Below are 14,393 nucleotides of genomic sequence, written 5' to 3' on the forward strand. Positions count from 1 at the left end.
GGTTCATGGGTTCGATTCCTACTTCCGGCACCTGGCTACAACTTCCTCCTAATACATAGTCTGGGAGGCAGCACGTGAGGGTTCACGTAATTGGGTTCTTTCCACCCCTGTGAGGAACCTGAACTGAGTTCCCAGCTCCTAGCTTCGGGCTAGACCAGTCCAGCTAGAGAGTGTTTTGTGAATAGCGCTCATCAGCTTCTTAGGGACAAACCCGAATTATCCTTCACTCTTTTAATCTACACGGAAATCCAAATCTAAGCATAGCCCTCTCAGCAATGGACACGAAAGTTGAGTTGGCCCCATCTGCTCAGCAGGCAATGGGCCGATCTGCTGGACAGTCCACCCTGGGGACAGACCCTCCGGGTCCCTTTGCTTGGGCCCTGAGGACTGAGATTGTCAGGAACCGTGGCTCTGACTTCTGGAGGTTGTTTATTTTATTTTATTTTATTTTAATTTATTTGACAGGTACAGTTATAGACAGAGAAAAAGGTCTTCCTTCCATTGGTTCACTCCCCAAATGACCGATACGGCCGGCGCTATGCCGATCAGAGCCAGGAGCCAGGTGCTTCCTCCTGGTTTCCCATGTGGGTGCAGGAGCCCAAGGACCTGGGCCATCCTCCACTGCCTTTCCGGGCCACAGCAGAGAGCTGGACTGGAAAAGGAGCAACCGGGTGAACCCGGTGCCCATATGGGATGCCGGCGCTGCAGACAGAGGATTAACCAAGTGAGCCATGGTGCCGGCCCCTGGAGGTTGTTTAATAAACTCAAATGAGAGACTTCAAAAAGTTCATGAATTATGGAATTCAAATATGAGTTTATTTTAGTGCAAAAACATTTTGAAATCCATGCATGTTTTTTTTTTAAGATTTATTTATTTATTTGAAAGGCAGAGTTACACAGAGAAGGAGAGGCAGAGAGAGAGAGAGAGAGAGAGAGGGAGAGAGGTTGGTCTTCCATCTGCTGGTTTACTCTCCAGATGACTGCAATGGACTGAGCTGCGCTGATCCGAAGCCAGGAGCCAGGAGCTTCTTCTGGGTCTCCCATGAGGGTGCAGGGGCCCAAGGGATTGGGCCATCTTCCACTGTTTTCCCAGGCCATAGCAGAGAGCTGGATGAGAAGTGGAGCAGTTGGGACATGAACCAGTGCCCATATGGGATGCCAGCACTGCAGGTGGCAGCTTTACCCACTACGCCACAGCGCCGGCCCCTAGGCACATTTAAACCCAAGCTTGGCAACCTCCATGGAGACTTTGTGTGGCACCCCCGATGTCAGACCGCACGTCACAGGCCTGGAGGCAGGTTTTGTCTCCTGGCCGTTCTGAGCTGCCCTGCTGCAGAGAGTCCTTGGAGAAGCGAAGGACTTGGCGTGAGTTAATGAGCATAGCTTTTATGTTCAGATTTCTGAGACTATGACTCTGTCTTTCTATTCCCAAAACGTGGTGTGGTGATGCTGTTCAAAAATGTCTGAATGAGGGGAGCGCAGCTCAACCACAGCACAGCCTCTGTTCCTCAGTGACTCAGCAGAGGGCATTTGGCACCTGCCAAGGGTCACCCGCACCCTCCCGTGAGATTGTCGAGAGTCACCTGACTCCTCTTTATCCGAGTTCGCTCAGGCTGATGTAACGAACACTGTAGACTGGCTGGCTTAAACGACAGACATTTCTCAGGGTACTGGAGCCTTCAAGTCCAACATCAGGGCTACCCGTATAGTTGGGCTCTGGGGAGGGCCCTCTTCCTGGCTTGCATGGCTGCCTTCTTGCAGGATCTTGGCACGCAGAGAGATTCTTCCCCCCTCCCCACACCCCAGCCCCCTTCCTCTTACAAAGTCAGAGACCTAGCAGATGGGGGCCACTTCCTGGGGACCTAACCTAATCTTACTGACCCCCTAAAGACCCTGTCTCCAGATCGCACATTTGAACTTGTGCAGAACACGGTTCACTCCACAGAGATTGCATGTGGGAGAAAATGAGTGATCAGGGTCTGTCCTCTTTCTTCAACCCAAACCTTTCATCCTCTGGGAACTGCCACCCTCGGGGAGGGGGGGCACCCATGCAAAGGGATTTATCTTCCATGGTCCGCAGTTGATTTTTTTTAACTTTATTTTTATTATTATTATTATTTTTACAGACAGAGTTAGACAGTGAGAGAGAGAGAGAGAGAGACAGAGAGAAAGGTTTTCCTTTTTCCGTTAGTTCACCCCCCAAGTGGCCTCTACGGCCGGCGCATTTCGGCCAGCACGCTGCGCTGATCCGAAGCCAGAAGCCAGGTGCTTCTCTTGGTCTCCCATGCAGGTGCAAAGACCCAAGCACTTGGGCCATCCTCCACTGCACTCCCGGGCCACAGCAGAGAGCTGGACTGGAAGAGGAGCCACCGGGACTAGAACCTGGGGTGCTGGTGCCACAGGCAGAGGATTAGCCTAGTGAACCGCGGCGCCGGCCACAGCAGAGCATTTTGAATACAGCAGAGGCAGCCTTGGACTGTGGGGAGAAGACCTCTGTGTGGTCCACTGGCGGCCAAGCAGTGGGAACAGCAGGGAGCAGCATGGAGCGGTTAGGAACAGGCTCTGCTGTGTGCATGCCGGCTCCTGACCCAGTAGTGCACTCGCCGTGTGTGGCCCTGGGCAAATCACCCCACTTTTCTGAGCCTGAGGCTCCCTCTGCAGAGCCAGAACAGGTGCTTCCCAGGACAGCGGCATGCCAAAGAGCAAAAATGTCCACTTATTGCTTAGCATAGCGTCTGACTGAGCAGCGACCATGTGGCGCTCAGAACCAGTAAGGGAGGAACCCCAAGCCCTCTCTGTGAGGGTCTGGGGTGCGTCCTTGAAGGACAGTGAGTGTAGGAAGCTAGCACTCTGGCTTTGTGATGGTGCTGCAGAGGGTCAATCCCAGCCCATCACTCACTGTTCCAACTCAGACAAGTTGCCTCCTCTGTGCGAGCTGTGGGATTTGCATTAGTAAAGCGGAGAACTATAACAGTGCCCGCTCCCCTGGGTTGAAGGTTGTGGAAATAATTCAAGCTTGCACACGAAAAGCCTGTAAAAACAGTTCTGGAGTATCAGACAGTAGATTCCAGTTGCATTCCTTTCCTTTGCTGCAAATATCATTTGGCAACTCGTAGGGTAAGCGTTTGCAAACATAAAGGTTGCAGTAGTCAAGATGGTTAATTGTATAAGACAAATTCAAATATGGCTTATACATGTCTCACCCTTGCACCAAGCCCGGGAGGTGGATGGGGCACAAGTTGTCCTCACGGAGGAGGATGGAGTTCCCACGCGGTTGCCTGGGGGAACTCACACAGTTCCATGTCAGCCCCAGTCTTTAACTCCAGCTCCCTCTGCAGAATCCAGAGAGCCCTCAGCTGCACCACGTGGGGTCTGTGGTGGTTTGGAGGGGAACTCCCGCGGAGGGGTGGTTCCTAAGGTGATGGATGGTGTTGGAGCTGGTGAGAGGCCGCTGCTCCCATGAGAATGGCCCCTGCCCTCCCTTCCACAGGCTCCTGCTTGCTGTCTGTTTCCCTCAGGATGGAAGCTGTCCAAGGCCCTTGGGAGAAGCCGTGAGAGCAGGTGCCGCACCTGCCCAGCTGCCTGCCCTGGGAGTCAGAAGAAAGTTCTTTTTCTAAATCATCTGATCTGAATACAGCCTAAAACAGGCCCCTTCACTGAGACGGTGTGTGGCCCAGGTGGGGCCATGTGTCTGCCAACTCCAGGTGTCTGTGGGTGGCACCTGGGTGTTCTTTAGGGTGGGCAGTCTGAGCGCCGAAGCCAGAGTGCTGTGACCAAACCCAGCTCACCCGCTTAGCCGGGCGGCCCTGGTAGACGCTGCTCAGGAGGTGCCCTCTGTCAGCCTGGGCCAGATGGTGACTATTATCATTCATCAATTAGAGCTACCAGGTAGCTCCCTGGTGGCCGGGAAACCGCAGTTTGACGAAACAGCCGCTAGAGGTCCCTGTGGCGCCGCAGTGCGGGGCCAGCGGGACAGCTCCGTCCCGGACTCGCCGCTCCTGTCTCATCCACCCATCCTGGGACTGCTGGCTCCTCTTTGTCCCCCCTCCCTTGTAGGCTAGTGACCATCCTAAGATCTTTAAGGGGTTACCGCTGGGACCCACGAGCCCCTGAGCAGCCATCCCAGAGCTGGGCCTCTTCAACCTTGCTCCTGGGGCTGGGGGACACGGCCGGGCTGGGGGCCGTGCGGGGCGCAGTGCAGACCTCCGAGTCGCACTGCCTGCACCCTGGGCCAGCTGAGGCTACACTCTCTGTTCTTGTTTTTTAGAAATGACAGATACGCGATCTGCATAAAGGCAGGGCATCCCCCGCAGGCTGAGAGAGGACCCTCATGGAGAGTCCCCACATGGGCCATAGGCACCTGCTCCCTGTCAGGGTGCCCGGGGCGGGGAGCTGTGGAGTCAGGACCCAGGGCCCCATGGGAGGCAGCAGGCGGAGGCCTGACCCTGGGCCTCACAGAGGAGGAAGATGACAACTGTTGGGGAAACAAAAATGGTTACAATTACGTAGGATTTCCAGCTAGAAGAAACTTTATAGGGGCTGCTGGCTAGTTCAGCTGCTTTATCTTAGAGCTAGCTGAGGCTCTCAGGGCCCAGAGAGGGAAAGTGACTTGGTCAAGGTCACACAGCAATTGAAGGTCAAAGCAGGGACCGGCCCCTGGGTGTGTGTCTCCCCACGGCAGCAGAAGCAGTCACACCATACTGAGGGAAGACCCCTGGGCAGAATCAGAGCTGAGCATGGAGTAGCCAGGGCAGAGGTAAGGAGCCGGCGTGGCACAGCCGCTGCTTGGCCTGAGGGGCCATCAGGAGGGCTGAGTTTCTGTTGGCTCAGGTGTCAGGGAGCTGTCGTCAGAAGGCCAACTTCGCTGCCTCCAATAGCCCCGAGAATGTCGACTGTGCTCTGCTCACAGGGCCTGCATCACGCCTGATCGAAGGCTGGAGAGTGGCCGGAGGACTAGAGACCGCACGCAGGTGTCTGTTCTGGGCACAGGGGCCCCCCCGCCCCACCCCAGCTGCAGCCCCTGTCCCTCTCCGCTCACATCCTGGGCTGCTCCGGTTGCTAGAAAGATTCCACCCAATGCATTTGCCGATGAATGTTTGCGGACCCTTTCCCAGTGCCCCGCCCAGACAATGATTTGCATCTCACCCAAAAGATGCGGGAAGGGATGGACATTTCCCAGCCCCTCTCATCTTCTAGCCCCGGAACTCCCATCGCTGGACTCACGCCTCCAGCAGCCCCACGAGGCACGCAATGCCAGCGCCTGTCGGAGGAAGGGCTCCAGACATTCATCAGTTGTTCAGAACCCTGGAGCCAGCTAGGACACGCTAGGGCTGGCTTCTGGGCCGGTGACTGCGTCTTCTACAGCTCAGGTTCTGCCACCAGGGTGGGCGAGAGCCCTTCACTTTGAGCCCTGATTCAACCACCTACCAGCGTCGTGTCCTTGGGCAAACTACTTAATTTTCAGTGTCCTTAACTAGAAAATGGAGGCTGTACACCAGGACTGACTACCTTACTGAGTCATCAAGAAGAAAATGGCAGCTTAGACTAAAATGACACGCACATGCAAGGCATGCCCATGAAAGGTGAAAATGTCATTTTCCAGTGCAAAGTCGTGGGCTGCCAGCAGCTCTGTTTAAGAGGCTGTGATTGAGCTTACCCCCCAGCCGGTCTCTTTACTCTTTTTTTTTTTTTTTTTAAGATTTATTTATTTATTTGAAAGGTAGAGTTACACACGCACAGAGAGAGAGAGAGGTCTTCCACCCGCTGATTCACTCTCCAGATGGCTGCAACAGCCGGAGCTGCACTGATCCGAAGCCAGGAGCCAGGAGCTTCTTCCGGGTCTCCCACATGGGTGCAGGGGCCCAAGGCCTTGGGCCATCTTCCACTGCTTTTCCCAGGCCATAGCAGAGAGCTGGATCAGAAATGGAGCAGCCGGGACTCGAACCAGTGCCCATATGGGTTGCCAACATCCCAAGCAGCGTCTTTACCTGCTACGCCACAGCACTGGCCTCTCTCTCTGCTCTTACCCCTTGCTTCCAGCTTACTTTTGCCATCGTTTCGGTCTTTCATGTCTTTGTTTTATTTATTTTTTTCCTGGTGTGTTTGGACATTAGGCATGTGTTTCCTCCTTCGGGTCTCACTGAAGAAAGAAACTTGTGTCATTTTCTTGAGGACAGTTGGTGTTTGGAGGTGCAGGGCCTGCTCCATGTGGGTGTAGTTTCAGTTTATCCAGGAGAGCTTCGTGTGCCGGAAGTTCAGTCCCCAGTTTGACACCGTTGGAAGGTGGTGGAACGCTCAAGAGGTGGGGCCTTGTCCTCGGCAGAGATTAATGCTGGCCTTGCAGGGTGGGTGAGTTCTCACGAGCATGGGTTGTTATACAGTGAGGCCACCTCGCACACATGGCCACCTCTGCACAGGGCTCTCTGTGGCTCTGCCATGCCGTGACACAGCTGAGGGGGCCCTGGCCAGGGGCCAGACAGGGAGGGCTGCCCAATCTTGGACTTCCAGCTTCCGAAAGCGGGAGCTGCATCTCCCTCCTTTCTGAGTAAAGTCCGTGGCCTCAGGAGCTTTGTTAGAGCAACAGAAAACGCATGATTGCAGGCTCATTAGCCCAGCCTGCAGCAAATCGAGCCCAGGCCAGCGGAGAAGTTTGCTACGTGTCTTCCACAACCATGTGCTTTTAGCATCTGTACGATTCCAGACCATTTCAATGGCACTGAACAAAGACGACGAGCTCAAGAAATAAAAGCGGTTGGTTCGTGAACCGGACAAGCCTGGGGGGCTCCGTTAATGGGTGCAGAAGGTGTGGTGCGTGTCTTTATCATTTTCCTCGATCTTTTCCGCTGGGCTTCCTCTGTGTTGGCTTCATTCCCGGGCAGACTTGCTCCGTCTGGTGGATGCAGGCGTGTCTAATCCCCAGCAGGAAGCGTTCAGCAGTGTTTCCAGGAGCGTTTCTGTGGGAGGCAGGGTCCTCAGGCGGCCTCCAAGGCTTCCCGGCTCAGTGCACAGGCCTCGTCTCCTCTCCCTGACTGTAGGGAAAGGCTGGGAATGGGATGAGCCATCATCTCTCCTGTGCGGACGTGGTGCGACACGGCAAGGGCGAGTGTTCTGGGGCGCTGCCCTCATCAGGTGGGTCTTTTTTTTTAAGATTTATTTGAAAGTCAGAGTTACACAGAGAGAGAAGGAGAGGCAGAGGTCTTCCATCCACTGGTTCACTCCCCAGCTGCAACGGCTGGAGCTGCGCCGATCAGAATCCAGGAGCCAGGAGCTTCTTCCTAGTCTTCCCATGTGGGTGCAGGAGCCCAAGGACTTGGGTCATCTTCTACTGCTTTCCCTAGGCCATAGCAGAGAGCAGGATCAGAAGTGGAGAAGCTGGGACTCGAACTGGCGACCATATGGGATGCCAGCACTGCAGGCGGTGAACTTACCTGCTACGCCACAGTGCCAGCCCGGGCGGGTCTTTTAGAAGTTAAGCTTTCTCCACTTGATTGTGGGAGATTTGGAGAGCTGCTCTCTGGTTGCCCCAGAAGAAAACCAACATCCATGCTGTGAACTGCCCAGGGGGACCGTGTGGCAAAGAATGACAGATGTCCTCTGGGACCTAGGGAGCAGTCCTTGGCCGATAGTCGGCAAGAAAACAGGGACCTTAGTTTTATAATTGCAAGGAAAGTGATTCTGCCGACAAGCGGTGAGCATGGAGGAGGACGCTAAGGCTCAGATGGGAACTGCAGACCCGGCAGTGCCCTGATTTCAGCCTCACGAGCACCTAAGCTGACAACCGGCCCTCCTGTCAAGGACTTCTGATGCACGTGACTGTAGATGACAAATGTGTGTGCTTCTGAGCCACTGAGTCTGCGATAATTTGTTATGTGAGGATGGTCCATGGACTTTGCAAAAATCCCAGTGTCTAACTTAGGATCCTTTTTGTTACAAGCAGCGGAAACCAACGCCGCTAACCTAAGGAAAAGTAAGTTCACCGGAGCAGTGATTGTATAACAGCTCCTGGCGTGGTTCCAAGCAGGGGACATCAACAGGGAGTATTTCCAGCTCTTGCTTCACTCTTTGAAGATGGAACTTCCATGAAGAAAGCCGCTGATTGGTTTTATCTGGTTTCTTCAAAGCAAATTAGTATTAATGCTGAGTCTGCAAAAATATCCCTGAGTTGATGTGTGCGTTCCCCAGTTACAAGGCCCAGAAGAACGGGGAGCTCTGATTGGCCAGGTCTGGGTCACATGACCAGTCCTGGGCACACTGGGGCTGTGGGTTAGCTCCACCTGTGCCACCTGCTCTGGTCAGGATTAATGTGGATGGGGTGGGGAGGGAAGGAGGGCTGCGTCCTGGTTGTCACAGTAACCAGTGACTGGGGATCAGAGCACTTCAGGTGCCCTCTGGACTCTGCCAAGAGCCGCTCGTCTGATCTTCAGCAAGTCGCCCACCTTTCTGGCTCCACTTCTCTCACTTACAAAATACGGGATTAGAGTAGATGATTTCCAATCCAGCTCCTTGGGGCTGGTGCTGTGGCTCAGCGGGTTAAAGCCGCCGCCTGCAGTGCCAGCATCCCATGTGGGAGCCGGTTTGAGTCCCGGCTGCTCCACTTCCAATCTAGGTCTCTGCTGTGGCCTGGGAAAGCAGTAGAAGATGGCCCAAGTCCTTGGGCCCCTGTACCCATGTGGGAGACCAGGAAGAAGCTCCTGGCTCCTGGCTTTGGATCGGCACAGCTTTGGCCATTGCGGCCATCTGGGGAGTGAACCAGTGGATGGAAGACTCTCTACCTCTCTCTGTAACTCTTTCAAATAGATCTAAAAAAAAAAAAAAAAAAAAAAAAAAAAAAAAAAAAACTCTACACCTCCATATAAAGAACTGACAAGGTTTTGTATGTTTTCTCAAGGGCGCTTGCTTGGAATGATAGAAAGGGTTTCGGTCAGTGTTGAGTTTAATAACCAGCTCTACGGAGGCGCCACGTGAGCCCCTGTGCGTACGTAGTTCACTCTTTCCATCGTCAGTCTTGAGAAGCCAGTGGTTTAACAACCAAACATTCCCGAAAAGCCTGCTCCAGCACACCACTAGTTTTAGCTAAAGGAATGACTCTCTGAGTGTGTATTGTGGGATACTGGTGACAGTGGAGAGGGTGTGTTCCGGGCACCACCAATATCACCTTCTAGAGGCTGTCATCGCCTGCACCACGCCCAAAGCTGGGCAAATTCAGTGCAGGGAAAGCCTGGTGGCTGTAGCTATGTCTTTTTCTCCCACCTCCAGCCTCTGCCCCCTCCTTAAGCTTAGACCAGAGAAGAAAGATCATGGAACTCGTTGAGTCGATCGGAGCGGCAAGAAGCCAGTCTGTGTGCGGGAGGTGGCAGGGAGCCTGGTCCCAGTGTAGCTCTGAGAACGTCGATGGGGAGGCATGACAGGGCCGACGAGCCGATTTCTCGGGTCTCCTCCTCCCTGCAGCAGTGGCTGGGACCACGCCCCTCACACCTGCAGTGACCTCTTGTGAGCATCTTCTGTGTGCCAGGTGCTGCCTCCAGCTCTGGGCATTCAAGTTACCCGGCACTGCACCTCCCAGAGAGGGGCTTTGTTTGGTGTCTCTGCTCTCTGCCCCGTCTGCCTTTTGCATCAGGAATGGTGCACGTGATCGAGTCCCCCCCTTCCCCACCTGGGTTACAGAATGAACAAGATCCTTCCATGTTCCCTGAGGAGCTTAGAGCATCATCACATAAAACCTCCATGTAGACAGATAACCAGACAAATGACAAAGGTGAGTTTTAAAAAGATTTATGTATTTGAAAGGCAGAACTACAGAGCCGAGGTTTGCGGGGAGAGATAGTCCAACTGCTGGTTCACTCCCCAAGTTGCCATAATAGCCATGGTTGGGCCAGGATGCAGCAGGAGCCAGGAACTCCATCTGGGTCTCCCACATGGATGGCAGGGGCCCAAGGCAGAAACAGAGACAGAGACAGAGACAGAGACAGAGACAGAGACAGAGAGAGAGAGATCTTTCATCTGCTGGTTTCCTCCCCAGATGACTACAAAGTCAGGAGCCAGGAGTTTCATTCATGTCTCCCACATGGGTGCAGGGGCCCAAGGACTTGGGCCATCCTCTGCTGCTTTTCCCAGGCCATTAGCAGGGAGCTGCATCAGAAGTGGAGCAGCCGGGACACGAACCGGGCACCCATATGGGATGCCGGCGCTGCAGGCAGTGGCTTTACCTGCTGTGCCACAGTGGCGGCCCTTTTTGAGGCTCTTTCCCACTATGTTTTAGTGACTCCCAAGAGCAGAGAGAGGGCATTTCTTGGCCCCTGGGGCTGAAAGACAGGCAGAGGCTATTGGAGCGCTCTCCCCGCCTCTCGGCTCAGCTTCCCTCAGTGCTGGCTGCACCCCGCGGGTTGTCTCCCTGCGGGAACTGACGGCCGCAGCCGCTCCAGCCTTGCACAGTCCTCACTGCCACTTTCCCTGGGGTCCAGCAAGAGTCCTGCAAAGGGCTTGCGCTGGCCCTTTAGGAACCGACTATTGTAGACAGCAAAATGGGATGCTCTGATTGGCTGGGTGTTGGGGACCCTGCCCACACCTGGGGCCCATGGTGGCTTCAACTCTCCTCAAAGCACTGGAACAAGGTTTAAGGGGGGCGGGTGTGGTCTCCTGCAAGGAAAATGAGGTTGTAATTTTCCAAAAAAGTGGGGGAAGAGCTGCTGGATAGGTCAAAATAGCTGTTTCACCAGAATTACTCAATTGAAGAATTGTGAGATGTCCTTTAGCACCAACATTCTCATTGTACCACCGGCTGCTTGCCCTCTGCCTGGCCCCTCCCCTTGCACACCCTACGGTAGCTATAGCTGTTTGACTTCCATCGGTGCAGCTGTGGTCCTGAGCCCCGTGCCTGCCTGCCTGCCCTGTCTTGTCTGTAGCATGTCTTTATGCTACCCGGTTCCCCACTCAGTCCCTCAGGGGCAGGGCCCATTTCTCTGAAAAAGAATTCTCCCAGCGGGATGTTGAATTCACCAGCTTCTGCATCCTCGTGCTGGGCTCTTCCCAATAGCTGGGGTATCCTCCTATGTAGTGGTGGACTTCCTGCCATCTTGGACGTTATCATCTACCCATGATCCACCCACCCATGAATCCGTTCACCCTCTCATCTAGAACCCATTTACCCATCCACCCAACCACACATCCACTCGATGTCTACCCACCTACCCAACCACCAACCGTGAATCCACCCACCCATCAGAGCGTATTGGGAACTAGGGATTCCGTTGAGAAAAAGAGCAGATCTTCTGTCAGTAATGTCACTAACTTTTATTCATTGGAAAGCTGTCTGTTCCTTCCCTTCCCCTGAAATTTCTGTTCAAGTCCTTTGCTCATTTTCTATTTCCACTAGCTAAAAAAAAAATTCACTACAGTGAGGATTCTTTGTCTGTTTTATGCCCTAGGGTAGCTTCAGCATATAGCACAGTGCTTGGTATCAAACTCCTCTCAAAGGTGCCTGCTGTAACTGAGTAATGGGATGCCAGTGTCGCTAGCAGTGTCTTACCTGGCTGTGCCACAGCGCTGGCCCCAGGGTATAATTTGCATAACATAAAAGTCACCTTTTTGAAGTATGCACATCAATGGTTTTTAGTATATTCGCCATGTGGGATACTATGTAATTCTGGAATATTTTCAGAGAAACTTCATCACTGTTAGCAGTTAGTCCTAATCCTGGCTCTACCCATCTCCTGGGAACACTCTGCTATTTTCTGTCTCTCTGGGTTTGCCTGTTCAGGACCTTTTTCTTTTCTTTTCTTTTAAAATTTATTTACTTATTTATTTGAAAGTCAGAGTTACACAGAGAGAGAAGGAGAGGCAGAGAGAGAGAGAGAGAGAGAGAGAGAGAGAGAGAGAGGTCTTCCATCTGCTGGTTCACACCCCAAATGACCACAACGGCCAGAGCTGCGCTGATCCGAAGCCAGGAGCCAGAAGCCTACTCCAGGTCTTCCTACACAGGTGCAGGGGCCCAAGGACCTGGACCATCTTCCACTGCCTTCCCAGGCCATAGCAGAGAGCTGGATCAGAAGAGGAACAGCCGGGACTAGAACCGGCACCCATATGGGATGCCGGCACTGCAGGCGGTGGCTTTACCCGCTATGCCATAGCACCGGCCCCCGGACATTTTTTGTAAATGGAATCATGTGCTCTCTGGCCATTTGCCTGTCCATTCCTCAGTGATGGTCACCTGAGCGGTTTCTGTCTGGGGGCTACAATGAATAATGCTGTTATGATCACTCACACACGTATTTTGTGAGAACATATGTGTCCTGTTCGCTTGGGTACATATCTAGGAGTAGAATTGCTGAGTCATATGGTAATTCCATGTTCAGGAAACTGCCAGACAGTTTTTCATAGTGGTTTCACCATTCTGTATTCCCACCAGCAACATAAGAGGGTTCCAGTTTCCCCATATCCTTGTCAACACGTGTACTGTCTTTTTTTTTTTTTTTTTTTTTTTTTTTTTTTTTGACAGGCAGAGTGGACAGTGAGAGAGAGAGACAGAGAGAGAAAGGTCTTCCTTTGCCGTTGGATCACCCTCCAATGGCCGCCGCTGCAGCCGGCGCACCGCGCTGATCCGATGGCAGGAGCCAGGATCCAGGTGCTTTTCCTGGTCTCCCATGGGGTGCAGGGCCCAAGCACCTGGGTCATCCTCCACTGCACTCCCTGGCCATAGCAGAGAGCTGGCCTGGAAGAGGGGCAACCGGGACAGAATCCGGCGCCCCAACCGGGACTAGAACCCGGTGTGCCGGCGCTGCAAGGTGGAGGATTAGCCTATTGAGCCACGGCGCCGGCTCACGTACTGTCTTTGATTTTAGCTGTCCTAGTGGATGTGAAATAACATCTCACTGCCATTCTGTTTTGTAATGGCCAATGATCTTTTCATGTGCTTATTGGCCATTTGAATATCTTCTTTGAATAGATGTCTATTTACATCTTGGAACTTTTTTTTTTTTTTTTTTTTTTTTTTTTAATTGTTAAGTTGTGGGAGATGGGACCAGAGCTGTGGTGTGGTAGATTAAGCCTCTGCCTGCAGCGCCATCATCCCATATGGGCACCAATTTGAGTCCCAGCTGTTTCACTTCTGAGCCAGCTCCCTGCCAATGCACCTGGGAAAGCAGTGGAAGATGGCCCAAGTGCTTGGGTCCCTGCACTCACATGGGAGACCCAGAAATAACTCCTGGCTCCTGGCTTCAGATTGGACCAGCTCTGGCCATTGCGATCATTTGGGGAGTGAACCAGAGGATGGAAGACCTCTCTCTCACTCTCTGCCTCTGCCTCTCTGTAACTCTGCCTTTCAAATAAATAAATAAATCTTTAAATTAAAAAAAAGAAAGAAAAACAATTCACAGAATAAAACCAAATATCTGCAGATCATATACTGATACGGGTCTTGTTTTCAGAATGCATCAGTAACTCTACAACTTCTTTTTTTTTTTTTTTTTTTTTTTTGACAGGCAGAGTGGACAGTGAGAGAGAGAGAGACAGAGAGAAAGGTCTTCCTTTGCCGTTGGTTCACCCTCCAATGGCCACCGCGGCCTGCGCGCTGCGGCCGGTGCACCGCGCTGATCCGAAGGCAGGAGCCAGGTGCTTCTCCTGGTCTCCCATGGGGTGCAGGGCCCAAGCACTTGGGCCATCCTCCACTGCACTCCCTGGCCACAGCAGAGAGCTGGCCTGGAAGAGGAACAACCGGGAAAGAATCCAGTGCCCCGACCGGGACTAGAACCCGGTGTACTGGCGCCGCAAGGCGGAGGATTAACCTAGTGAGCCGCGGTGCCGGCCCACAACTTCTTTTAACCTGCTACACCGCAGCGCCGGCCCCTTGTTCTAAGACTTTTGTGAGGCATCCCATCACTCAGTTACAGCAGGCACCTTTAAAGGAGTTTGGTGCAGTGCTTAATTCGCCACGTGGGATGCTCGCATGGTGTTTCGGAGTGCCTGGTTCCACTCTCAGCTCCCAGCTTCTGATCCAGTTTCTTGCTACTGCACATCCTGGGAGGCACTGGTGATGACTCAAGCACTTGGTTCTGGGCTATCCCGATGACCTGGACTGAATCCCAGTTACAGCATGGCTCAGGCCTGGCCGCTGTGGGCACCTGGAGAGTGAACAGCAAACTGAAGCGCTCTCTCTGCCTTTCCTCGTGTGTGTGTTTCTACTTTTCAAATGCAATGAATAAAATTGAAAATGTTTGTGGGTATTTTTAATGAGATAGGTTGATTAATTCAGGGAGAGCTATGGCCCTCTTAAGGGGGAAACTTTGTGTTAAAGATACACCTTTCCATTTGTCTGGGTTCTTTTTTAAAAAAATATTTTATTTATTTCTTTGAGAGGTAGAGTTACAGACAGTGAGAGGTAGAGACAGAGAGAGAGGTCT

Source organism: Oryctolagus cuniculus, chromosome 7 (genome assembly GCF_964237555.1).
Source record: "Oryctolagus cuniculus chromosome 7, mOryCun1.1, whole genome shotgun sequence".
Lineage (NCBI taxonomy): Eukaryota > Metazoa > Chordata > Mammalia > Lagomorpha > Leporidae > Oryctolagus > Oryctolagus cuniculus.